Genomic DNA, 26,998 nt, shown 5'->3' on the forward strand with positions numbered 1-26,998 from the left:
CTTTTTGTACAGTTCCTGCAGTCTTCCACCAGCATAGCTAGTGGCCATTGTAGCGGGAGGATTCTGGGAGTTGTCATTCACACACACACATACACACACTTTTCCAAGTTGCGTTCTAACAATATATGTTACGGTGCTACTGAGTGAAAAGTGTGTCAGTAAAGGCATTTACTAGGCTTGCTTTGGAAAAATAGGTCAGTGGCTACAAACTGGAAAGTCTGTTTCCCCTTTGATTCTTTCTTAAAAATGAAGCCGGGTTTTCCCATCTCTTCTCTTCTTCATCTTCCTATTACAAATGTCTGCTTTCTACCTTTAGGAGAAGAGAAAGAATTGGAAGTCAGAGAGAGGCAGGGAATAATTTCAAGGTTATTCTTGGCAATGATCGATGGGAAAGTCAAATAGACAAGAGGCAAACACATTATATCATGGGTTCCATTACTGGGAAGCAAGAAATAGTTCTGTGTATTAAAGGACCTGACATATTTGGAAGGCTCTCTCCAATAAGGGCATCCTTGGTCCTGGCTTCCAAAAGGTATACATAGAAAAGTGGTTGTCTAGGTGACAGTCGGGAAAGAGGTTCCTGGCTAAAGAATAAAAGAGCCTTGGAATGGAATTAGCCACTTTGCTAATAGTCCATTATGCAACTCAGTGTCCCACGGTTCTATTATTCCGAAGGAGGCAGCTGTTCACTTTTAGACCTTGTTTCTTGTCTTCCCTGCGACCATATCTGCAGGGTTGTCACTCAGATAAATGGCATCCCAGTCAAGAAATACCTTTGTCCCACTCCTGCCAGTCATCAGTTCTGCAGCATTGTCAAATTGTTTGTAGTAGCCAGGCTAGCAAACTCTGACAGTGTAATCAGAGTTTTTCTCATCCTTTTCCAGCAATGTCAATGAAAAGGAATTAGAGCTACCTGCATACCCTCTGACTTTCTGATTTGACAGAGAAGTTAAGTAGGGTCAGCCCTGGCTAATACTTGGATGGGAGATCACCAATGAATACCAGGTGCTATAGGCTATATTTCAGAGGAACGGACTGACAGAGCCACCTCTGAGTATTCCTTGTCTAAGAAAACCCTGTGAAATTAATGGAGTCACCATATGCCAACAGGTGACTTGAAGGCACAAACACAGACAATCCTGATTAATACTCTGTTGCCCTACTTTTTCAGCTGCTTTTTAAATGTCTCAACCCCCCACCCCACCCCCACACTTTCCTCCTTTCCACTCAGCTTATTTCCATTGAGCAAACTGAGTTCAAAGTGGAAAAATAGTTTACGCTCAAGTAACTCAGCAGGGGAGGAGACCAGAAGAAGTGGAATCTTGCCCTTCCCATTAGGCTGGGGCAAAAGCAAACTCTTGAAGCCTCTTCTAGCTTGTGTGTCCTACCTCATTAATAATTTTTGCCATCTTGACCACACACTAGTGTTGCTTAGACACATGTGTCCCAGTTTCCAGGTGTGAAATTTTACAAATGTACTTCTCTGTAATTTGCTGCTCTGCTGCCCATTTTGCCTTGGTAGGATCCCACTGAAATTCCACAGGTCTCCTTCCAGTGGTTCAGACAGGTAAAATTTAGACCACTTTCATGATCAGACCCAAACCTGAAGAACCTGGGCAGCATATTAGTGTAAATTAGCTAATGTTTTATTTCAGGAATCCAAGATAGTGGTTCGCCACAGACATGGTAGTGTCAAATCTGAATTGTCCTCAAATCAGCCAACATTTAAGGGTTCTCTCTCCCCCCCTTTCACATCCCAGAGTCCTGCACATTTCCCCCCACATCAAAGCGTTCTTTAAACCTGCCGCTTTTCCTCCAACTCCCCCATTTCCTGTATTGATCCATCTCTCCCAGGAAACAAGTATTGTTTTGTTTACCATCAATTCTTCCCTCAGGAAACCAACAGGGCCATAAACTATGACTCTCCTCTGCCATTGGCCATTTGTCTCTGCTTTGGATTTTATTCAGATAACAGCCCCCTTTCCAATTTGTCCCAAGCATATTCCCCCTCCATTTCTTGCCTCCCTCCCTTCGTACTTCTCTCTAGTTAACTATACACTCTTACCTCGGGTTACGAAATTAATCCGTTCCGCCGCCATTTTCGTAACCCGGAAGTCTTCGTAAGCCGAGAAAGCCATAGGCGCTAATGGAGAGAAGCCGCGATTTGGTGCGAAATAGCGCCGAAAAGCACCAAAAGGTTATTCGTAACCCGGAATAACCTTCGTAACCCGGAAATATTTTTTTTTTTTTTTCGTAACCCGAAATTTTCGTATCCCGGCGCATTCGTATCCCGAGGTAAGAGTGTAGTGCTATTTCACCACATCAAATTACTTCTATTTCACTATATCGATTTATTGCTACATCACTATATCCCCTCCTATTTCTTGTCATGCCAGATCCATAACTGCTGGGTATGCCAACCACAGACTGCTCAATGTACAAAGAAAAAAACACTGCAGTTGATTCCACCTCACAAGAGAGAAAATACTGTGTTTTTGCATGAGAGTGTGGTAGACAAACAAAGAAACAAACCAACAAACCACTTTTTTGGACCCTCCCTTTCAGAATCCTCCATTAGGCATTCCAGAACACCATATGAACGTCACATAACATGGGTTTTAAAGGTATTGCAAGGGCTGTCAATACACTTCCCATCTGAAATGAAGGTGCTGGTAATGGCAGTCAAAGTCCTAAATATTCTGGATATCTCAGTAATTGAAGTAACAATTCTTCCTATATATGGCTGCCTGAGGATTGAGATTTGGTGAAAGGGACCTAATATGTGTATCCCTCAGATCCAGACCACAGCCAAGGCTTGTAGATTCTTTTTGTTCAATATTGCCAAAATCTGACCTTATCTCTCTGCCTCTACTGCCAAGATCCTGGTCCATGCCCTAGTGATCTCACGACTTGATTACTGTAATGTCCTCCTGGCTGGGCTTCCTCTTTCTCACCTCCGTCCTTTAATCTCTGTCCAGCATTCAGCTGCATGCATTATCACATCCGCCCACCACTCTGACTACATCTCTCCTGTGTTGACATCCCTTCACTGGCTCCCACTCCCTTTCTGCATTCAGTACAAGCTCCTGCTGCCGATGTTTAAAGCCCTCCATGGGCTGGCCCCTCCTTACTTATCAGACCTTATTTCTCCTCACTTTCCCACTCGGGCCCTCCGTTCTGGTAGTCGAGGTCTGCTGTCCCAGCCCAGGATTTCCTCTGCCCCATCTCGGATTCGCCCCTTTTCACTCGCTGCCCCTCACTCCTGGAACCTTCTTCCCCCACGAACAAGGGCCATCACTTTCTTAACCAGTTTCAAAATGGAGTTGAAGACCATCCTGTTCAGAGAAGCTTTCCCAGGCATTGCATAATTGTCACTTGCTACTTGATGTTCTTTTGGTGCCTGTTTTATCAAACCATTTCCTGTATTGCTATGTACTTTATATGTATTATCCTACTAGAAAGGCAGGCTAGCTCCAACAGGCCTCCCTGGAAGAAGATTAACCATCCATTATAAAGCCAAGCCCTCCCTCCAGTCCATCTCCCTTGGTTCAGACCTCGGAGGTAGAGTAGAACTGCTCGCCCTCATCCCCTTCCCTGCCACCACTCTCTTCTCCTTTTGTGTCGTGTCTTTTTAGATTGTAAGCTTGAGGGCAGGGAACTGTCTAATCAAAAAGATTGTATGTACAGCGCTGTGTAAATTTACAGCGCTTTATAAATAAAGGTTAGTAGTAGTAATAATAATAATAATAATAATAATAATAATAATAATAATAATATCTTTCCCAACAGTGGGAGCTACTGATTGCAGGAGGACACAGAGGAGGCAGTGGCATCTGTAGAGTTGGCATCATCTAATACAGTAACTCATGGTGTCACCCCCCCTCCCCGCATTGACTTCCTCCCATACCACACTATAGAGAATTCTTAGTAATTTTTTTGTACTGATGTTACTCATAAATCATAATTCCTGTATATCCCTGAATGTAATGGTAATAGTTCTGACACAAATAACTAGCAAAATTAAAATTATCACTTTAATTACAATGTCATATGCACAGCTACAATGTATTTACATGTACAGAGTTTCATGTGGTTAAAGTGAAAATTTGGTAACGTGATTTTTTTTAAAAAAGAATATATATATATATATATATATATATATATATATAAAATTAAAACTAAAATTAAAAAATAATAATTTAAAATTTAATGGGGCCTCTCCTCCCACTGAGCCTTGTGCCACTCACACAATCTCTTCAGTGTTTTAAAGGAACACAGGAGAACAGCAAGGTCTGTCAAAAGGCAGATGTTTGGGGTGCAGTGGTGTCACCCTCCCTTAGGGTGTCACCTGGTGTGACCCATGCCCCCTGCACTCCCCGGAGACACTGCTGAAGAGAGGGAAATCTCTGCTGTGGCTTCCCAGTTGTGGAATGGCCTCCCTTTGGATGCCCAACTTGTGCTAACATGGCACCTAGTTAAAACATGACTTTTTATTAAAGACTTTGTGGCTAGGGTTCCTAGATCTCATGGTCCGGTCCCTCTTTTCCAGGCTTCAGGGCGAGGAGAGAACTGCCCTGAAAATAAACATTTTAAAAAATTGCACATAGCGGGCTTCTGTTGCCACAAGTTGCTTTGGAGTAGCTCCTGTAGACTTTCTAAAATCCTCATCACCTTCTCTCAATCTGTGTCTTGTTTGTTTGACTGATGCCTTTTATTTGAATGGCATGCTAGCAGCAACTACAGCTGATGCTTAATATATCACATTTAATGAAATCACAAGGCCCCGCTCCCTGTGAAATCACCAGGCTCTGTGCACAGGTGTCCAGTTTTGACCATGAAATCTCAGCGCCTGGAAATCTACTGATCTAGCAACCCTCTTTGGGACCTAATTAATTTAATGTAATCCAAATATATACATTGGCAAAGTTTTAAATTTTAACCTTTTAACAGTGTTTTAATTTGTTATTATTTTAAAAATGTATTTAAGCCTCTTTCAATGATTTTCGTTGTTTTAAATTACACTACCATGAGAGCCCCATCACACAGGAAAAATACTATACATATTTTAATAAATAAGTAAATAAGGTATAAGAATTAAATGAGAGATGTTGAATAAAAACCTGGGGAAAGGGAGGGCAAATGCAGATTCCCAGTCAGTTGGGGTTGAGTTTTTTCCTGAAACTTTGGCAATTCTTTAAAAACTTTTTTGAGTTGTTGAGTAACTTATATCCTCTAACTGCCCCATCTGTAGCTCACTGTCCCAAATATCATTGTACTTCAATTGCTACAAATTGAGTTCACAGTGAAAAAGTTGCTTTCACTCAATTAACTCACTAGGAGGAAGGGGGGGGGGTTGAATGAGCAGAATCCCAGTCTAGCAGGGACATTTCCCAGTTGGCTGAAGTAAAAGCAAAAATAAAAGCCTCTCCTAGTGTGTATATTCTTCCTTATTAATACTTTTTGCCATGTTGATTACTCTCTGATGTTGCTTGCCCACATGCATCCCAATTTCATTTGTGAAATGTTGTGGTATAGTAGATGTTACTTCATAAAGCTGAATATATTTGAATCCCTTTGGACTGGAGTGTAACATACACAGAGACTTTAGTAGCTTGCATGTATGCATAAACCAGTATTATTTCATTATTTTACTTTTTAATTGTATTTATACCCCACTCTTCAGAAATGCTCTCAGAGCACTTTACAAATAGTTAATTTGATAGTTTCCTGTCTTCAGGTTTACAATCTAAAAAGACATGACACAAAAGGGGAAGGGAATGGCAATGGGGAAGGGGATCAAGTCTAGTAAATACTGGTATAAAGTTTTCATAGCCTCATTTCAAGATCATACATACTGGTTTTCACTGTGCTGTACTTTGACTTGCTAACACATACATTTCCTTATGTACTTGAAGAGACAAATCCATACATGTAGCTGTCATATATGAGCCTCAAACTGGTCCCAACTAGTATAATCCCATTGAAGCAATAGGATTTACAGTGCGCCCGCGCCATACGCGGGCGCACCATACGCGGACTTGAACGTACGTGCTGAAGTGGCGGTGCGCGCGCGGGGCGGAAGGGGCGGCACGTCCCATTCAATTGAATGGGGGCGCCCGCACCTCCGCACCGCCGCGCACGAGCCCCATTGTTTCCAATGGGGCTCGAGCATAGGCGGAATTCGCCTTACGCGGAGGGATCTGGAATGGATCCCCCGCGTAAGGCGAGGACGGACTGTACACAAATGGTGACTTCAGCAATTCTTTCTGTACGTCAGTTGGAATTAGACATTATATTTAAACCATCATGTTTTGCATGTGGATTTCACTGTAATTCCTGAATGAAAATATAATTGTTTCACATTTTGTGAAGTATTCCTAAAATGTTCTGATTTGTGGATTGTGTGATAAGAAATGGATCACATTTGTGGATTGTGTGATAAGAAATGGATAGGAGCCCTGGTGGTGCAGTGGTTAAATGCCTGTACTGCAGCCATTCACTCAAAACCGCAAGGTTGTGAGTTCAAGACCAGCAAAAGGGCCCAAGCTTGACTCAGGCTTGCATCCTTCCGAGGTCGCTAAAATGAGTACCCAGACTGTTGGGGGCAAATTAGCTTACTTGCTAATGAGCTTACTTGCTGTTCACCGCTATGATCTTTGGAATAGCGGTATATAAATAAAACAATTTATTATTATTATTATTATTATTATTATTATTATTACTTCATTATTTCCCCCCCCCCCCAAATAATGCACCAAGGTGTATGGACTCCCCTTTTTTAGGAATATATTTTTTGGAAAATGTCACTCTGGGTCCTTAATCTGTTCATAACAGTATTTTGAAATCCACATTCACTGCTATCACAAAGTATCACATTTATTTGCTTGACGAGGAAGTCTCCTTAAATTTCATCTGCACAACAGCCTTATCTTGGATTGCAACTCTTCAGGTTTCAGAGTTCACATGACACAGCCTTGACCTGTAGGCTTTAGGCTAAGTGATATAATTCTTTCCATCCATCCTCCTATTCCCAGTTAATGTCAGGAAATTTATATGCCAGGAAATGGCCTACGATCCAAAACTTATTTGCGAAACATTATGCCATCAGACAGCTGTCACAAAACAAAGACGAGAGCTTCATTTTAACTTGGTGGAAATATTCTGTATTGAGTTCCCCATAGATGTACAGTTATCCATAGAACATTATCCACAGAATAATGTTAAATTCACATAGTAGTTACAGAGCAATTAGTGACTCTTGAACATTCTTGGTGCCATTCAGGCAATCAGCATTTGGTGTGAATTGTATTTTTTTTTTTTGGGGGGGGGAGATAGCAAAAAGAAAAAGAAAAAAGAAAAAAAGAAAGCAGATCTAGACAGGAAAACATGTTGGCTAAGGAAGCCTGATGGGAGTACTTTTGGGGTGCTTAACACTTTCCTTCTTCCTCTGGTTCTAATTAGGGAAATAATGTTTGCAAATGTCTGTTCCCTCAATGGGAAAGAAGGGGGGGAAAGTCAACTGTCAGGAAATTTTTTCACCGCTTTCAAGTACCCCCCCCCCCCCCCAACATTAGCAATGGCATCTTGTACAAAACCCACTATATTTTGTGCAAAACATTGTTTTGGGAGCAAACATGTTCCATTTTGCAAAAAAGTGATTTATACAGATGTGCATTTTACAAAACAGGCATTTTTAAAAAGACATGTTGTATACAAACATTACTAAATTTGGGGGGAAAGTTTCATTTTGCATATACGTATGTAAAAAGAGTATCTGACAAAGAAAACATTTTGTCCAGTTAGCTCAAAGAAATCCCCACAATGCAAAAACAAAAACAAAAACGTTTTAAAAATGCACAAAACTCATACAATTTCATCTAGTGAGGAGGAAACATTTTTAAAAAATGTTTTTGCATGCCAAAATGTAATAAATGAAGATTTATTTTTCTGATTATGATGGATTATAGTACTCCATTTTTAAAATGTAAATGTTTTACAAATAAGCCAATTAAAGTAAAATACAATTTCAAAACAAATGAAAATGTTTTAAGTTAAATGCCAGAGAAAATGGGCACATTTTAAAAGCCCTTTTCAAACCAGTTACAGATGGAGCCTTCTGTATATCTCTGGGGAATGATTTCCACAGTGAAGTGGCAATGACCCTTATGCCCAAGCTGAGTGCAGGTCTAGATCCTATGGTGGCTGTTTTCTTTTGTAAAACCATACATTGTTTACAGTTGCTAATTGTTTGAATGGCAATAATATTTAATTGGGTCTGGAGACATTTGAAAAATATTGGGGATAAATCTAAAAGCCAAGCTTCAGAGCTTATCCACTTTCCGAAATGCTTTCTGCTTTCCCCAATGATGTGAATTTCCCCTGTTAAAACTGCAAAACACCAGCAGAGGAGTATATTAAGCAGTGCACCAGCATTCATCCACTAGCACCTTTAAAGCCCTACAAGATTTAGGTCCAGGTTACCAATGGAATCCCCTCCTCCCGTATAATCCATCCTATATACTTGGGTCCTTTGGGGAACCTTTACTTCATCCGTCCAAAACTAAGGTTATAACCTGAGAGGACATTTTCATCAGCCATTCCTAGACTATGGAATGACCTGTCAGGACAGACTGAACAGCTAAACATGCTGTCTGAATTTAAAATAGTATTAAAGACCTATCTCTTCTGGCAGGAATACCCAGTCGATTAAAAACTATGAATTTTAAATTGGTATGTTTTAAGTTTTATGTTGGATGATTTCAATATATCCTATGTTTATGTAATTTAACTTATGTATTTAAATGATTTTATGTGTTTTAATCTATGTTGCAGCCCACCTCAAACCTTGGGGACCTACCAGCTATTTGTATCCTTACAGACATAGATATTGTGGAAAAGCATATGACTAAACTGGTTTTTTTTGTATATGTTATACAGCAGATCAATGTTGTTATACAAAGAGACAAGTTTAATTTGATAAATATATATACATCGCTTTCCCTCCCCTTCCCCCTCCCCCCTTCCCACTATGCCCTTTTATTGTAACTGTCTTAAACCTCAATAAAGATTTTTTTAAAAAAACCTTGGGGACAAGTGGGTAGGAAGTAAATAAATTATTATTATTATTATTATTATTATTACTTCAGGAGAGAGTGTGGATCACTCTGTTTCTGGTTGGGATGATAGAAGCAAATCCAATTTCAAGTGAACAGAAGGTATACCACCTCCCAAATGGCAGATGCATGGCTGTGTGGGTTGAAGTCAGTGGAAACACCAGTCAGTGATCTCTAAGGATCAGTAAGCAATCATCTTACCAAAGGATGGTCACACAGAAGCCATAACAATATTTAACTACTCCTTTGGAATCACTCTCAAAAGACTGTGATTTGCAATGTAGGCTCCATGGGGAGGAAGGCAGTGTTATGTAATGAACTGGTGTCTTTGTTTCTTTCCATAAATTTAAACTTTCCATGACTTTAAATATCTCATCACAAATTCTCTGCTCCCTCCTCCCCAGATTGTCTTTCTTAGCAAAAGGCAATTTCAGTTCCGAGAAGTTGGTTTCTTACCTGCTGACTGCAATTAACAGCTGCCAGCTGGAACCTGGTGCACTGCCAAAGAGTTAACAACAAGCGGAGACCAACATGATGCCAAGAGAGGATGTACTTGGCAAATAAATAAGAAATGCTGCTCTGTGACTGAGAATGTTCCAGTGAAATCAGGATTTCCATGTCACAGATGCCTGCCTTGTTCTTCATTTAGTATGACTGATTTCTTTCTTTCCATGTGCTCTAGAACTCATCTACCAGTAAGGAAGCATGACATACAATAGACAGAACTTATATGAAAGCCAGTTCATGGTTTGATAACGAAAGCATCTCACACTGTGCTATAGTCAACAGCAGCAGATGTGTTAAGAGGCTGACACAGAATCTGGTGGTACCACAGAGTCTGTGGCAAAGCCTGCACAGGCAAGAACCTTCTTCGTAGAGTGGTCACGTGGACTCTGTAACTGAGGGAAACTCTCTATTTAGTGCCAGATTTATGCACCATTTAAGCAAGCATAGGGCTTCAGATCATGAAAGATTTCTAGATACAGGGGGGCAGGCAGGCAAGTGTAATAAAATCATCAGAAAAATACCCATTGGGGCAATGCTATAAGGCCCCTTCAACTTGAAATGATTGGGTGCTCAGATGAAAAATTGTTTATTTTATGGGCTGCCAGAGGACAAGCATCTTTTTGAAAGTGTCCTCCATTTGAAAGGTTGTTGAATCCAAGGAGTTTATCACATGGGGCTTGGGGAACGTGCCTGGAGAGGAATGAAAGGAAGTGGGAAGGGAACAGAATGGGGAGAGGATGCATATTACCACATGGGAGAATGCCACTGATGCCGCTGGAAGTCCCCATCCATCCCACTGCAGCTGATTTTCAAAAACGATTCTGAACAGTTCTTGAAAATTGGCTGCTGTGGGATGGATGGATAACAGATTGGGGACTTCCGGCAGCATCGGCGACATTCTCCCATGTGGTATTAAGCATCCTTTCCCCGATTCCATTCCCTTCCAGCCCCCTTTCATTCCGCTCCAGTTGTGTTCCCCAAGCCCCATGCGATAAACTCAGAAGTCTCTTTTAAAAATAAAGAGTGATGAAGAGATCAAGAATGCTGAAGTGGCCTATCAACAGTCTGCAGTCACACAAGGTCAGCCTGGTCACAGACCTCTTCGTTCAAGTGAGCTATGTTATAATTCTGTTTGACATTTAAAAAGAATTTCTGGACTTCCGGGTTGGAATGGCGTCCCGCTAAGACGATCTCCGTGAGGGCTCCGGGGAGACGTCTTGACTGAGTAGGAATTCCTGGTGCTAGGAGTCCCTATCTACCAGGAAAATTCTTCTTAAAGAAAGAAGAATCCGAGGGGGCTCGGCGCAAGACCCCAGTACCGTCTCTGGAGCTGAGGAATCAGCAGTAAGTCGCTAAGTGAGGTAGGACAGAAGCCATAGGAGACAGGAGGTCTGTAGAGCAACCCACGCCCGCTCAGTCCAGGGGCCTCGGCCACAGGGACGACCGCCAATCTTTTTTTAAAAAAGGGGATACCAATGAGGGAAGCGGCTGGGATCGCGCTTCTCCTGAAGAGTAACAACTGGGAGTAAACCCCATAAGATTGGTAATATTTGTAGCTGCCCTGAGTTCAGAAGAGTGAATTGAAAGTAATGCTGTGTTTTGTTAAATAACTCCGGAGAAGGTGACTAGCCCTTTAACAAAATAGCCCATTTGAATAGCCGGATCTATAAGTGAGTGGGGAGCAGAGGAAGTTTGCTGGAGCGTTAAGGGAGGAGAAAAGATCTTGAAGGTTTTTTGAAACAGTCTTGGACTTCCTAAACACTGTAGATTGAGTAGCAAATACTGTGGACTGAACTTAGACCCTGGTTTTTAAACGGTGCGCCCAGGGCGGACTGTATAAAGAAGGCGGAATGGACCCTAAGCTGTAAAAATCTTAAAGAGTTAAGTGTGGTGACAAGTGCGGAGAGAGGAGGAAGGAGGAGAGAGAAGATACTAATAAGGACTTTGGAAAGATAAACAATAAGAAATGGCCTTGGGAAACCCACCTGTGCTTGATGGTCCGGTTTGATTTGGAGAGGAGGGGCAACAGTTAGAGCGGCGGCGCGTGGGGGAGTTCAGAGGGAGAGGAGTCCGGAGGCTGCTGTGAGAGGGGAGGAGAAAGAAGAGAAGACAGACCATAGAGGTGAAGTACAGAAGGGCGAAGAGGAAGTGGAACAACCCGCCGGAAGGGACGACAACAGAAGTATACAGTGGTGATAACATCATAGAGGAGAAGGCGCCAGAAAGGCTCATTGGAGGACCAGGACTAAAAAAAAGAAAAAGGACTATAGGAAACGTAAGATTTGATTAAGGACATTTTGAAACTGAAATATATTGAGTAAGAGTAAGAGTGCTGACTGTGGGTGGGAGGACAGAATAAATAAAATATAGACAAAAGAGGCTGTTTATATAATAAGAGAATATCTTGAGAAAGTTTAGTTAAAAAACAAACAAAAAAAACGTGGGGAATACAAAGGCTTATTTAGATATATTGGGGGATTTTGGAGAAGTATTTATTCTGGAGGATTTTCTGTCGTTTTTTATTTCTTGCTTTTCTTTTTTTGGTGCCACCCTCAGGGCACAGAAGTCTGGTTTGGTATAGGGGGGAAAGGGATGAATTATGAAGGGTTAATTAATTGAATTGTGAATTAATAGGATTGTTTGGAACTAAATATATAATATTAAGTTTAGAAAAAAATTATAGATGTGAAGGGTTGGAGAGCTCTATGAATAGAGGTAAAGGGTAGATATACTCGCAGTAGAGAAGTAGGAATTAATTTAGATTAAAGTGAAGAAGGAGGGTGTAAAGGGGGAAAAATTTTGTACTGAATAACGATTGAATTATAGAAAGTGGGGCTTAGCTTTAACTATTACAATTGTTTGGTGGGGTTTGTCATTAATTAATAGAGAAAGAAGATTGATTTGAACATCTAAAGATATAAAGGGAATATGAACACTAGGCATCAAACCCTGAAAGCGCAACCTCAGGCCCAAAATCCAAGAAGAAATTCAACTGAAAAAATTTACACGCCGGATATGAATCAATTAATTCTAGATAAAATAGAAAATTTGTCGGCAAGTCTATCTGCTAATTAGGCCAAGGAATTGAACAATTTTAAAAAAGAAATTAAACAAGAGATAAGGTCGGATCTGAAGGAAATTAGGGCGGATTTGAAAGAGATTAAAAAAACTGTCGATAATTTAACGACAGAAATTCAAGGAATTAAACAAAGAGTAGACATTTTAGAATTCAGAAGTGAGAAATTAGAAACAGATTATGGAAAACTACTAAACAAGAGAGATGAAGACTTGGATGAAAGAGCGCTTTGGGAACAGAAGCTGAAAGAGAAATGTGTAAAAATAAGAGGGATCCCAGAAGACAAAGACGAGAAATTAGAAGAGACTCTAATTGAAGAAATAGCAAAATACTTAGAAAAAGACCCGGTTTTCTTTGAGGATGAAATTGACAATTTGTACAGAGTGAACTCGCAAGTTGCTAAACAGAGAGGGCTCCCGAGGGACGTGATTTTATATTTCGTAAGGAAACGGACCAGGGATCTATTTTTAGCTAAACATAACGATTCTCCCTTCAAATTTAAGGGGGTGGAATTGAAAATATTAAAAGATATCCCAGGGCGTATTCTGTGAAAAAGAAGGGAGTACAGTGCTTTAACGGCAGTCCTAAGAAGAGAAGGTATCTCATATCGGTGGGATTTGCCTGAGGGGTTAACTTTTTGGTGGCGTAAAAAGAGAATTAAAATTGGCTCCCCCGATCAAGCGAGAATTTTTTTGAGAAGAGTGGATGAACAAAGGAGAGAAGACGACAAGGAAGAGGAAGATATTAACCGACAAAGACAAAATGATGAAGGGAGACAAGAATTTCAAGAAAACCCAGAAGGTAGTGCGGGGCAATTAAATTTGCAAGAACTCCTTGAAGAGGAAGAGAGATTAAGAAGGGAAGAAAGAAATGAACAAGATAGAGAAGAATTGTTGGAGAACTAACCATTGCTGTCCTGGGTGTGCCTATTTGAAAGGTTAAACCCTTGACTTATATTTTACTTATTTCCAGTGCCTTAATAAAATTTAACTTGATAATTTCAACTGACGAGTTGGTGTGTGTTAGACGATACATTGGGGTTATAATGGAGAAATTAAATATAATAACTTGGAATGTCCAGGGTTTAAACACTCCCCAGAAGAGAAAGAAAGTTTTTTACTACCTACAAAAACTAAAACTAGATGTAATATGCCTTCAAGAAACGAGAATAAAAGATAAGGATAAAAATATTTAATTTGTGCAAAATTAGGTCAGGAATTTATATCGGCCTCTAAAGTAAAGAAAAAAGGAGTGGTTATATATATAAATAACAAGTACAAATCCAGGGCAGTGTATAACGACAATGAGGGTCATGTTATAATGGTGGAATTATCATATAAGGAGCAAAATTTTCTTTTGGTGGGGGTGTATGGTCCATTGGAAAACAAAAACAAATTTTATAAAAAGCTAAAGGATAAACTAAACAATTTAACAGCAGAGAATATAATAATACTTGGTGACTTTAATGGAGTGATAAACCCTTTAATGGATAGATTTTCGGGAAAAAAAATAAAAATAAATCAAGGAAAATTGCCGCAAGAATTTTTCGACTTAATGAAAACACATTCAATAGGGGATATGTGGAGAATAAAAAATGGGGATAATAAAGATTTCACATTTTATTCTAGCCCTCATAAGACATGGTCTAGGATTGATACTATTCTAACCTCGTTGCATCTAGGTAAAAATATTGGAAAGGTGAAAATAATTCCAAAAGTATGGTCGGATCATTGTCCAGTCCAACTGGATTTACAATTAGGGAAAAGGGATTATAACTGGCAATTAAATACAGGTTTACTGAAAGATGATAAAATTGTAAAGGAACTGAAGCAAAATATTGAATGGTACTTTAAGGAAAATCTTAATGGTGAGACGTCAATACAAACGACTTGGGACGCAATGAAGGCTGTAGTAAGAGGATGGTTAATTAAAAAATCATCTGAAAAAAAGAAAATCAGAGAGGAAAAATTGAATAAGATCAATGAAGAGTTGAAAAAGAAGGAACTGTTACTACAGAATGACCCAAATAATAAGAAAATTCAGTATGATCTGAAATTTTTGCAAGCCCAAGTTAGAGGATACTTAGTAGAGGATATGGCAAGAAAAATTAAATACGTGAAACAGAGATACTTTGAAGGAACAAATAAATCGGGAAAATTTTTGGCTTATCAATTGAAAAAAGAAAAAGCTAAGAGAACAATAACAACCCTTAAAAAGGGAAGTGAAGTCATATCTGATCAGAAAAAAATAAAAGCAGCATTTTTGAAATATTATAAGGATTTGTATAGGGAAGGTCATGTAGAGGAGGTAGAGATATCTAAATATCTGGGAAAGATAGATTTGACTGAATTTACGGAGGAACAGAGAGATAGACTAAAAGGACCGATTAATGAACAAGAGTTAGCTTAGGCAATCGCTTCCAGTAAATCTGGGAAATCGCCAGGTCCGGACGGCTTTTCAAGTGAATTTTATAAAGTTTGTATAGACCAAATTAAACAACCATTGTTGGAAGTGATGAATGAGGTTAGAATGGATAAGATACCCCAAACATGGACCCAATCCAATATGATATTGATACCGAAAGAAGGGAAGGATTTATCAAGTTCCCAAAATTATAGGCCAATTTCATTATTAAATTCGGACTACAAACTATTTGTTTCAATATTGACAGAGAGACTAAAAACGATTTTAAAAGATTGGATACATCCTGATCAGAATGGATTTCTTCCAAATAGAAAAATTAAGGATAATATTAGGAATATTGTTAATTTGGTCGAGATTCATGAGAAAAAAATAGAGAAGAAGATGGCTATGTATTTTATTGACGCCGAAAAGGCCTTCGACAATATCGATTGGAAGTACATGTTTGGGGTTTTGGCAAGGATAAAAGCGGGACCTGTATTTATAAAGATGATCCGAACAATATATACAAAACAAGAGACCAGAATTATAGTCAATGATGAGAGGACCAGATCATGTGAGATAAAGAAAGGGGTCAGACAAGGGTGTCCCCTGTCCCCACTTTTATTTATTTTGGCTTTGGAACCTTTGTTAATGAAAATTAGAGAAAATCAAGCAATCGAAGGCTATAAATATAAAGGAGAGGAATATAAACTCAGAGCCTTCACTGATGATGTGGTATTAACAATAGCGAACCCTACGGAGAGTTGCGATCAATTATTGAAAATTTTGAAGAAATTTGGAAGGGTTTCGGGCTATCGAGTTAATGTGGAAAAGACTAAAATCTTAGCTTTGAATTTAACATCAGAAGAAAAGAAGTCTTTAGAACAGAGGACGAACTTTAGGGTTGAGAAAAAGATTACATATTTAGGTTGTGTGTTGACAGCAAAAAACCCGGACCTTTTTAGAAATAATTATGATAAAATTTGGGCCATGATTAAAAAAGAATTAGAAAGATGGGACAGATTGAATTTGTCATGGATGGGGAGGATTGCCACAATTAAGATGATGGTCCTGCCAAAAATGATGTATTATTTTCAAACACTCCCGATAATAATAAATGATAAACCATTTGTGAAATGGGGAAAAGAGTTAAATAAATTTATTTGGAAAAATAAGAAGGCAAGGGTTAAAGCAAGAACAATGCAAGATGCAGTGAATAAAGGTGGTATGGCAGTCCCGAATTTGAAGTGGTATTATTATGCTGCAGTTTTTGATTGGCTAATAGATTGGATTAGACTGGATAATAGAAGGGTGGTAAATTTAGAGAAAACGGATTTAAAATTTGGTCTCCACGCCTACTTGATATATGGGAAGAATAAATTGGACAGATGTTTCAACGATCATATTATAAGAAAATCTCTGTTTAGGGTTTGGAGTAGATATAAAAGAAGATGGTGTCCAGTGATACCATTGTGGACCTCCCCCAATGAAGCTTTTTTTAATCGAGTGGTTATAAGGGAAAACTGTTGGATAACATATAAACATTTAACAATCATGTCAGAAGGAGGGAGAAGGATAAAAACACAAGAGGAATTGGAAATGGAGGGACTGAAATGTGATTGGTTTTCATATAGACAATTTAAAGAAAGATTTATAATGGATAAAAAATTAGATGATGTAGGGGTGGGAGATTCACAAGTAGAGAAGATTATATCAAATCCGAAGAAGCGAATTGCGAAACTCTATAATTATATCAGAGAGAATGAATTGGAAACAGAAATTATAAAGGATTATATGATTAAATGGCCCAATGATTTAAAAGAAAAGATCCAACTAAGGCAATGGGAAAAAGTGTGGAATGGGAGATTAAAAATAACACCCAGCGTAGAAGTTAAAGAAAATGTATACAAATCATTATTTAGGTGGTATTTGACCCCTTTTAAACTCTCTAAAATGTTCAATCAAAGTAGTGTTTGTTGGAAATGTAAAAAAGAAGTAGGAACATACTTTCACTGTTGGTGGAGCTGCCCTGAAGTAAGTAGGTTTTGGAAAAAGATACAAAAAGAAATTAAAGAAATGGTGAAAATAAGAGAAAAACCAAACCCCACAATGTATCTTCTAAACATCACTGACCTATGTAAAGAAGAATCTTATAAAGAAAAAATACTATTTTATATGATTGTGGCCGCGAGGGCTGAGATTGCTAAGAAGTGGAAGACGGAAGAAATACCTTCAATCGAGGATTGGCAATTAAAGGTGACGGAATATTTTGAAATGGAAAAATTAACGAACCTGATTGGAAAAGAACCTTTAGAGGAATTTAATAAGGAATGGGACCCATGGATTAAATATGGGGCTAATAAGGGATTTATAGTTTGAGGGGAATTGATAGGAAGAGTAATATTGGTATAGAAACTCCGGACGAGAGGGGAATAGTAGATCTCTGAACCAGGGGTAATTATTGATGTAGTGCTTATTTAAGTGGTAGATTATTTCTTATGGTGAATATATAGAGTATAGTTATTAGAAAGTGAAGAGCTTGTTTGAGTATGTTGCCAATAAGGAAGGTAGAAGAAGCGGTCCTAAGGAAGTATGAAGAGAAAGAAGAAGTAACAACAAGATGTTTGTAAAATGTAAAGATTTTACTTTGTATGTTAAGTGTCTGTTTATTGTCTGTTAATAAAAATTAAATTGAAAAAAAAGAATTTCTAATTTTGCATCTGTACATGTACAGTATCATATGCAATTCAATGCAAATTGGTTGCCTCTTCTGCCCTCATTTTTTGGACATTCATGTCTTCATTTTTGGGTAACTTGCAAGCAGCCTCGGCATATCTTGATCAGCCCTGCCACTGTTTGAAAGGCTGTTAAAAAGCAATTGTCTGTTTGAAGTAATCCTATCCGAGGAGCATAACTGGGCCCAACTGGCATATCAAGCACCATGAAGAGAGACATCAGGGGTCTTGGGCCCATCAACAGTTAGCCTTTTGACAGCCTTCTGAACATATAAAGGTCACTAGTCATCTGAACAAAGTCTTCCCAGCTATGGTGAAATGCATCATATATCTGTTTAAATTATAGTGATTATATTAAATATGCACCTATACATATGAACTAACAGCTGTTATCCTGGATGTGACATACACAGGCAGATGTCCAGTTTATGTCTGTGTATGTCTTTTTATGGTTGTTATGGAGGGAGGAATTCACTACCTCTCTCACACAACAACTACCACTGCTGAAGAATCACCTACTTCCTGTGGGGACTCCACTCCACAGCCATTTAATGGCTGTTGGGGAATGGAAGGTATTGGAGAAGTGTCTGGCTATGTCTTTGTAGCTAGGTGGAGAATGGCAGAGGCATGCTGTGTGACCTTCTGAATGTCTTCTAGAGATCCTCGACAATGACATCACTGTTGTACATCTGACTAGAGATGTCTGGTCAGATGTTTCTCTGATGCTTCTTGCCCAATGGCCACTAAATGGCTGTGAAGTGGTGGCCACTACAGCAGGGAGGCGAGTATTGCAGGAAGAGAGTTGTAGTATAGTTTTGCTTGGTTGGAACTTTATACTGCATATCTTGAGGCAGGATTTTGCCAGGGTATGAACAGTAGATATTATGCCGGTCAGTGTTGTTGTTGTTCCTCGAGGGGAGAGGGGAGGAGGATTGATTTCTTCCTTTTTGGCAATGTCTAAGTGTTGGCCATGTTGTCTCACCAAATGCAACTGTTAGTTGGATCTTAAAAAACAAAGCTTCTGCCATAAGGCATTTGAAGGCATGTGCCACAAGACTCTTCAACTGTTTTAGTTACTGGAGCTTTTATACAGGTGATCAGTACTCAGGTTGCTAGTCAGGGCCTGCTGAGACACAAGATCTTAATTTCATCACAGCATTGTGTGGATCACTGGAATCCTGATAACATACTGCGACATGGCCAATATTTTTGTCATCTAAATAGTGAAAGGAGATATGCAAATCTTTCTCTTGCTTGTCAATTCTCAGACCTCTGCTGCCTATCTAGTACATTGTTGCTTAAGATATTAATCTACACCGAGCCTGATAAGGGTTATTGTCATTGTTTTTGCTACTGATCACCCTGTTGGGCTGGAAGTCTGTCGTGATTTTAAAAATCCACTTGAATATTTTCTATCCTGAACAAAACATAGAAGTAAACTGTTTCTGAGTGAAGCTCCACAAGTGATGTGAGAGGAAAGGGCTGGTTTTCTCAAGCTTTACAAATATGTTTATCTCTGTCTTGGTTCTCAGTATATATAATTAATAAATTTGAAAACCAACAAGATCACATATTTTAAAGGCAGCTGGAAAGAAAGGAAGTTATCTTACATTGGCTCTTTTGAAAGCCTATGTACAGAGAGTAAAAATAAAATCAAATATGATGTGCACATGTTGATCTGAGATATAATTTTGTGGAGGGTGGGGAGTCCACTGACCATTCAGTTCAATTCAGGCATTCACTATTGCTTAAATGACTGCTCCTTCTGACTTCTCAAGAGTTTTCTCTATGCAGACGTTTGGATGAACTGCTGTTGTTTTCTTCTGGGCCAACGCCTCTGTGAGAAAAAGAAGGAAAAAATGATTAAGGTGCTTAGGCACAAAAGCCTTTTTCTGCACTGATGATGAATTGCCTCCTACTGAAAGAGAAAGGCAAAGTATACTTCAGCAAATTGTTTCCTCCCATTACACTCAAATTCTGAACTATTAGAAAAGTGATGCAAGAGGAATGGTTTCCAACAAGGCCTTGTAGGCAATTCAGAGTCAGTGCTGCACAATGAAACTGGATGGGAGAGACCAGTCTTCCCTAATCCAGTGTGCTGGAATACAATTGCCATCACCCCTCAATGCATAGCTGGGGACTATGGGAGTTGTAATCCAACACATCTATAGGGCACTAAGTTGAGAAAGGCTGTGTTTGACCAAGATTTAAAGTTCCACCCAGCCACGAAACCAGCAGGGTAGCTGTGAGTAAACCAACATTATACATTGTGACTTACGCAAGGGAGTTCTAAAAAGTCTAATGACAGGGAACAAAAAGGTAGATTGGATGCTGAATACTGGAGATGCTGCCGCTCATAAATGCTTAAAATTTAAATACCTAGCATCATGCACCTGCCACTGTTAAATTATTTGAGTGATGCAGAAGTCTCTCATTAGAGCATAATATTACAGACATAATAATAGTACCTGTAGTGACATAAACCTACATGGCTCTCTGTAACCACTGGCCTCCTGGGGAATAATGTGAGGCTGGGAGAGACAGACTGGCTCACAGTCATGCAGTGAGCTTTGTAGCTGCACGGGAACCGAAACCTGGCTAGAACTAGTCCAGCATTCTAAGCAAAACACCATAATAGTTCTGTCATAACTCTCAGAAATAATGCCTCAACCATTTTTATCAGAGCTAAGTAAAGTTACTTTATCATTTTTTACAGTTCCCAAAATGCCCTCTTTTAAAAGCTGCTTCTGTGCAATGCAGAAATGACTATTCCCTGCCTCTAGTTATGTCCCAGTTCACGCTGAAGCATACCTTCCTACGTTTCACAGATGGAAACAGAGACAAAAATGGTCAAGCAACATCAGAATGTACTCAAAATAATAAAAAAATATTGATGAGGAAGAACATCTAAGCAAGGAGACATTGCAGTAGTTTGCTTTTGCATGAGCCTCCTGGGAAGAGCAAGTTTCTAACCCCTCCTATTCTCTCCTGCTGAGTTAATTGTGTGCAAATTACTTTTGCACTTTATCTCAGATTGCAATAAAGGAAGTAAGCTAAGGGCAAAAGGGAGAAGTGAGAGGTGGAGAGATAAACTGAGATATTTAAAAAGCAGATGAAAAGGTGGAATGACACAGGATTAATTGGGACTGTCCCTGCCAGATCAGGACAGCTGAAGGGTATATAATAGGGGTGCACAAATTGTGGCTCGAGGGCTGCATGTGGCCTGCCAAAGGATTTCTGGAGGCCCAGGGCCAGATAGGAGGAGGAGGATGTCCTGGCTCCCAGAGTCCTCCCTGATCACACAGGGCTTTGGAGGATGGGAGCAATGGACTCTTCTTCCAGACTTCCCAGGAGAGCTTTTGCTGGGGGCAGGCTTACAGCTCCTCTCACCCCAGAGGGATTGAGGCCTAGAGGGAGGAGCTTTTTGCAGGGCAAGTGGCAGAATAGAGCTGGGAGGGCAGAGAGAGATCAAAAGAGCAAGAGAGGGCAGGGGTTTGGCTCATTAAGGTAAGGGGCACGGCCGCTCAAAGGTGAGTGTCTTGGCAGAGGAGGGGGGTAGAGACAAGGCATCTCATCCACCACATTGTCCTCCTCGTTCTCTGCCATGTCATTTGAGTGGCCTGGGGTTTTTGCCAGGCAGGCAGCCTTGCTGCTCAAAGACGAACGGCTTGGCAGATGAGGACAATACGGTGGGCATAAAGAAGGAAGAAAAGAAAGAAAAAGAGGGGAGGGAGGGAGGAAGAAGGAAGCAGGGAAAGGAAGAAAGGAGGAAGGGAGAAAAGAGAAGCTAGGAAATAAAGAAGGGAGGGAGGGGGCAGGGAAAGGAAGAAAGGAGGATGGGAAGAAAGAAAGAAGCAAGAAAAATAAAGAAGGAAGGAAAGAAAGAAAGAAAGAAAGGAAAGAAGGAAGGAAGGAAGGAAGGAAGGAAGGAAGGAATTTCACCCCTCCTTCTCCTACATGCTATTATAAGGATCACAACTATGATCATAGGGAAGAGGGAAGATGGAGGAAGGAAAAAAATGCCATTGTTCCTACTAATGAAAAGTCCCTGTGCCTTGACCCTGGAAATCAAGGCTGCACTACATCACTGCTTGTATATGCGCAAATTACAGGTGATGAGCAAAGGTGAGGGGAATCTTGCTAAAAGCCAGTGATGGAGTTCATAACAAAGTGAAGATCCAGGGACGTAGCTAGGATTTTAGGAAGGGAGGGTGGGTCCAGACTAAGTGCCACCATTATAATGGGGCTTGGGTGCAGCGGCGCAGCAGCACACACCATTCATTTTTCTAATGGGGGGAGGGGTCTGGACCCCAAGAACCCCCCCCCCCCCTTGGCTACGTCCCTGGAAGATCTGAGGCATCTGTCATTCATACTCTTAAGCATTACCTTGCACTTGAAGGAAGGCCATGAAAAAGATAGTGAATAAAATGACTGAGAAGATGCTGAAGCTAGAAAAGAAGAAAGAGGGAGGGGTAAACACAAAGCTAACCAAGGAAGCTAACAAAAGAAATATTATGGAAATAAAAGAAGCAGGCAATGGGTCCTCCAGTGTGAAAGGAGGTCATGGATAATTTAGTGTGCAAAAAAAAATTCAAAGTGCAACAAGGGAAAAAAGAGAACAAGGAAGGCATACAACTTTTGTCTTTCAGTGGAAAGCAATTATATATCTGCAAGGCCACCCAGCGACAGCTCTTATGTGGCAATTTGCAGTTTCCATGTGTCTGAGATAAGCTCTGGAATGTGTTACTCAACTCCATTTATACCTCTGCAATTTCAGCCAGACTGCCTCTGACCTCCTGACCCCACTATCTACCTGTACAAGAGAGAGAGCCCCCCACAGGTAATATTTGATTTTGCAAGATGGGTTATGAAGCTGTGTCTTTGCCCTCACAGTCTGATTATCAGAACAGGCCCTACAAAGCTCATAAGTGTCACATATTCCTCCTTTTATACAAGAGGCAAAGTCCTTCTCCTGTTCGGATGTATCTAAGGATGATTTCAGTATTCATTAAAATGCTGATTGTTTTTCTGTTAAATAATTTGTTATTCTTTCTTATCAGAGTTGTATGAATTTCTCATATTTCTAGCAATGTGTTCATATTAAGCTTGCCTCACAATTCATATCAGACACATAATGTCCTGGTGTATAAGACAGGATAGAACCCTAGGTAATCAATCAATCAATCAATCTAAAATTTCATATCCCAGTGCTCTTTTGTTAGAAATGGAGAAAAATTGGCTAAGAATGCAGCCTGTGAACAGCTGAAGGCTATACAATGTGGCTGTGTTGGCTGGTGATGATTGTAGTTGTAAACCATGCATATGAAGGACAGTAGTCAGTGGAAGCCTACTATAATACTTATATGGGAACAAGTGCCATTGAACCCAATTATTTACTTGTGAGTAATCATGCCAAAATATTAAGCATAGCTGTTATTTAGGGCTGGGATGGGAATCATGTGGCACACCAGAAGTTTTGGGGTGCAGATCCCAGTAGCCCTAGCTGGCATAGACAATGTTGAGGAATGCTTGGTGTTGAAATACAGCAACATCAGAAGGGCTACTTAATTCTCACCCTTTAGGATTCTAGCAGCCTTCCTTAAATCAGCCAGAATATCCTAGAGCAGTGATTCCCAAACTTTAGCCTTCCAGATGTTTTGGATTTCAGCTTCCAGAATCCAAGATCATTGGCCAAGGCTTCCGGCAGCTGAAGTTCAAGACACTTGGAGGACCAGAATTTAGGAATCACTGTCTTAGAGGCAGGTCTAAGAGAAGATTTCACCAGTCAAGCCCTTCTATTTTTTATCTCCATAGTAAAAATACAATCATGGCAAAGCAAATAACTAGCCTAGTACCCCTAGGGAACAGTCAATGATTTTCATTGACCATCCTGTCACACATCTGGAATACTATGGCTGCACAACATTCTGGGTTCAGCTAGTTTCACAATTTCAGGAAAAACTTCCACCCCCTGCCCTCCCCATTACACACTGTGGCAAATTGGGATTTAGCATTTAGCAGCCTTCCTCTACATGCCTTCCAGATCTGTTGGACTATAACTAGCATCGTCCCCACCTCACATGGTCAATGGTCAGGGATAATGGAGGTTGTAGTCCAAAAAATCTGGAGGGTGCCAGATTGAGGGGCCGACCCTGATGTATAGGTGTGAAAGGGAGGGGCTGGAGCAACAACTGACTGTTTAAAGAATATCAAGATGCCTGCTTTATTATGACAAATACGACAATGAGCAGAATAACAATGTGCCATGCTGAAAATATGCCTGTTCATGGGGACATAATAATCTGGATGTAATAGATTATTCAAATTAAAGAAGTACTAGTCAGAACTGTTATTACAACTACAAATGTACATAACACCATAACATCATATGAAATGTAAGATTTACAATGCAAAGACAGCAAATTCTTAAATTACACATGGCAAATGCAAGCAGACAATTCATGCCAGCTGCTGTTTTATTTTTGCCCAGGGTGACTGCTCCTTTCGGCATGCACATGTTAAGCCATTTGTCTAATTTATCTGCCAAAGGATAAGTCTGGAATGCTCACCCCAACCTTGCCAAAACAGTCCCAAATTATCCTATAAGAATCCATTGGTTTGGAAAGTTGAAGGACAACTCATAATTTTAAAATGCCTCCCCCTAACAACCTGGTACTCTTCACGTATGATGGATTATACTGCTCACAACTCCATTGCCATGTGTAGGGGATGATGGCAGCTGTAGTTGAACACATATGGAAGGCAATACACTGGAGACTACTACTGTGAAGATACCATGCTTGAGCATTCTTCAAATGAACTTTTAACCCACTCCAAAATTCAAAGAGCCTTGTCAGAAAGACTAGCAGTGTCAGCTTATGACTTCTTACTGTCTCATACAAATCAGCAATGTTGCCCTCCCCACCACACTTCCTCCCCAGTGACCCAGGTAAAAGTGCATACAGTGGAGCCTTGTTATATGCTGGGGTTTGGTTCCAAGATCCCCCGTGTATAACAAAATCTGTGTATGCTCAAGTCCCATTACATATAATGACATAGCAAAATGGTGTCCCTTATAAAAAATGGAAAATCAAGGTAAATTTATACTTTTTTGGAACCTTTTCAAACCGTGTATACTTAAATCCGTGCATAAAAAATCCGGGTATAAGAAGGGCTGACTGTAGTACTAAAAGCAGCCATGTTCTTTTGGCACATAAGAAAGTAATCCTTTTCCAACTTCTGGCAGTAAATCAGAAGATTGGAAATGTTATTTTTTGGACTATGACTCCCAGAATCCTTCAACCAACATGGCCAGTCCAAGCCATGCACTTTTTTACAACAGTCCAATTAACTAAATGACATTAGTATGAAATAGTAAAGAGCCAGTGTGGTGTAGTGATTTGAGTGCTGGACTGTGACTCTGGAGACGAGGGTTAGAATCTCTGCTCAGCCATGGAAACCCACTGGGTGACCTTAGACGAGTCACACACTCTCAGCCTCAGAGTATGGCAATGACAAACCCCTTCTAAAGAAACTTGCCAAGAAAACCCCATGATAGTTTCACCTTAGGGATGTCATAAGTCAGAAATGACCTGAAGGTGCACAACAGTAACAACATAAAATAGTACATATACCGGTTAAATGTCTATAACAATACAAGACAGGTTTGTGCTATAACAGAAAAATACAAGCCTTACTGAAATGAATATCTAGTGAATCCATGATGACCACATATGCAGTCCTCAGCTACTTCACTAAGATTCACATGTTAAATATTCCCAGTACATGTCGCTTGACAAGTTGGGGATGATGGGAGCTGTAGACTTCACAAATAGTAAAGGTTTATGACAAGACTGTATAAACTTGGCACTATTTTTGAGACAACTTGCAAACATTTAGAGAATTAAAAAGATTCTTCATACAGCAGGAGACTATGGAAATGCATCAGAATTTTAATACTTGTTCACCTTCAGTGATAGATCTTGCTCCTGCAAGGTAATCTTTCAGATCCAAGTGTTGCCCACCTCTGCTTTCAGATCTCTCATGAAATAAGAAAAACACAATAAATTTCAGAGATGCATGGTTTTCTGCTCCTTGTTGCTTCTCTTTTGAACATAAAACACAATAACATTTTATAGACACTTCAGTACAGGTTTGCTTTCTTTACTGGTTAGGTTTTGCAACACAGGGTAGATAATGATCAGAGTTTTAGAGTATACCGAACAAACAAAACTAAAATATATGGGGCAATCTAATTAATATTTACCTGCATCTGCCTTTTATCAAGATGCTGGTATAGATCCAAGAACTCTGTGGTGTTCGAAGTGTCACAATACAGCAAAGTAATAATGAAATAACTAAAGTTTCTAAATTTGTTAAAGCAACTGATAGCAACATGACACAGCAGCAAGAAACTGTGGAGGTGTCAAAATAAGTAGTCAAATAAGAAACAGCTAGTCACTTGAATATTTATTCATTTATATCTCGCCTTTCTCCTTGTATGGGACCTGGTGCAGTACATCTTATCCCTCTACATCCTGAAGCTTTGGAGCATTTAAAAAACACAAATGAGTATAACTATCATTAAAATATAAATCATCATTCTTTGTGTAACCTTTATGAATGGAAGCTGGACAAGGTGGTTTAAAAAAAACCAAGAATGTTTATATAGGCGCAGTACTGACTGCCAGAAAACGGCGGCCTGCTGGCGCCTGCTTTTCCTCTGGAGGGAAGCCGCAGCCACCAAACTGCACGGCTTCCCTCCGGCAGAAAAACTACCCACAAAAAGTGGTCTCTTTTAAAGTTGCAGGGGCAGCATAACCAGTGTGCTACTGGCACACTCGTTATGTAATCTCTGTGTGGCAATGTGCGGATGCTGCATGGTGCTTACGTAACAATGGCGGCCCATGTACACAGGGTGCCGCCATTGTTATGCCTCCATTATGTTCTAGGGTTAAGGACCGTGTGGTTGCTGCACGGTCCTTAACCCTAGAATCGGCCCTGGTATGCCGCTTATTGGCCATAGTTTGGCATGGTACTTTGACATGGCTATTCATTGTGCTATTTAATGTTATCTTTCTGACTACCATACTAAAACTAAATCAACTCTATTTTTTCCTCCTTAAAAATGTTTTCCAGGGTTACTTCAGCACAAATTTTCTTCT

General features: G+C 39.9%; 1 long non-coding RNA gene across 1 annotated transcript; it reads right to left on the bottom strand.

The window, feature by feature from the left end:
* Positions 1–248: 248 nt before the first annotated feature.
* Positions 249–25,876, bottom strand: LOC149319503 (uncharacterized). Its single transcript, XR_016279870.1, has 3 exons — positions 25,802–25,876; positions 19,552–19,671; positions 249–310 (listed from the first exon to the last, which is right to left on the bottom strand). It is a non-coding gene; the product is annotated as an uncharacterized LOC149319503 (long non-coding RNA).
* Positions 25,877–26,998: the final 1,122 nt, after the last annotated feature.

The sequence above is a fragment of the Sceloporus occidentalis genome, unplaced genomic scaffold (genome assembly GCF_023333645.1).
Source record: "Sceloporus occidentalis isolate IW3139 unplaced genomic scaffold, rSceOcc1.0.p SCAF_2, whole genome shotgun sequence".
NCBI lineage: Eukaryota > Metazoa > Chordata > Lepidosauria > Squamata > Phrynosomatidae > Sceloporus > Sceloporus occidentalis.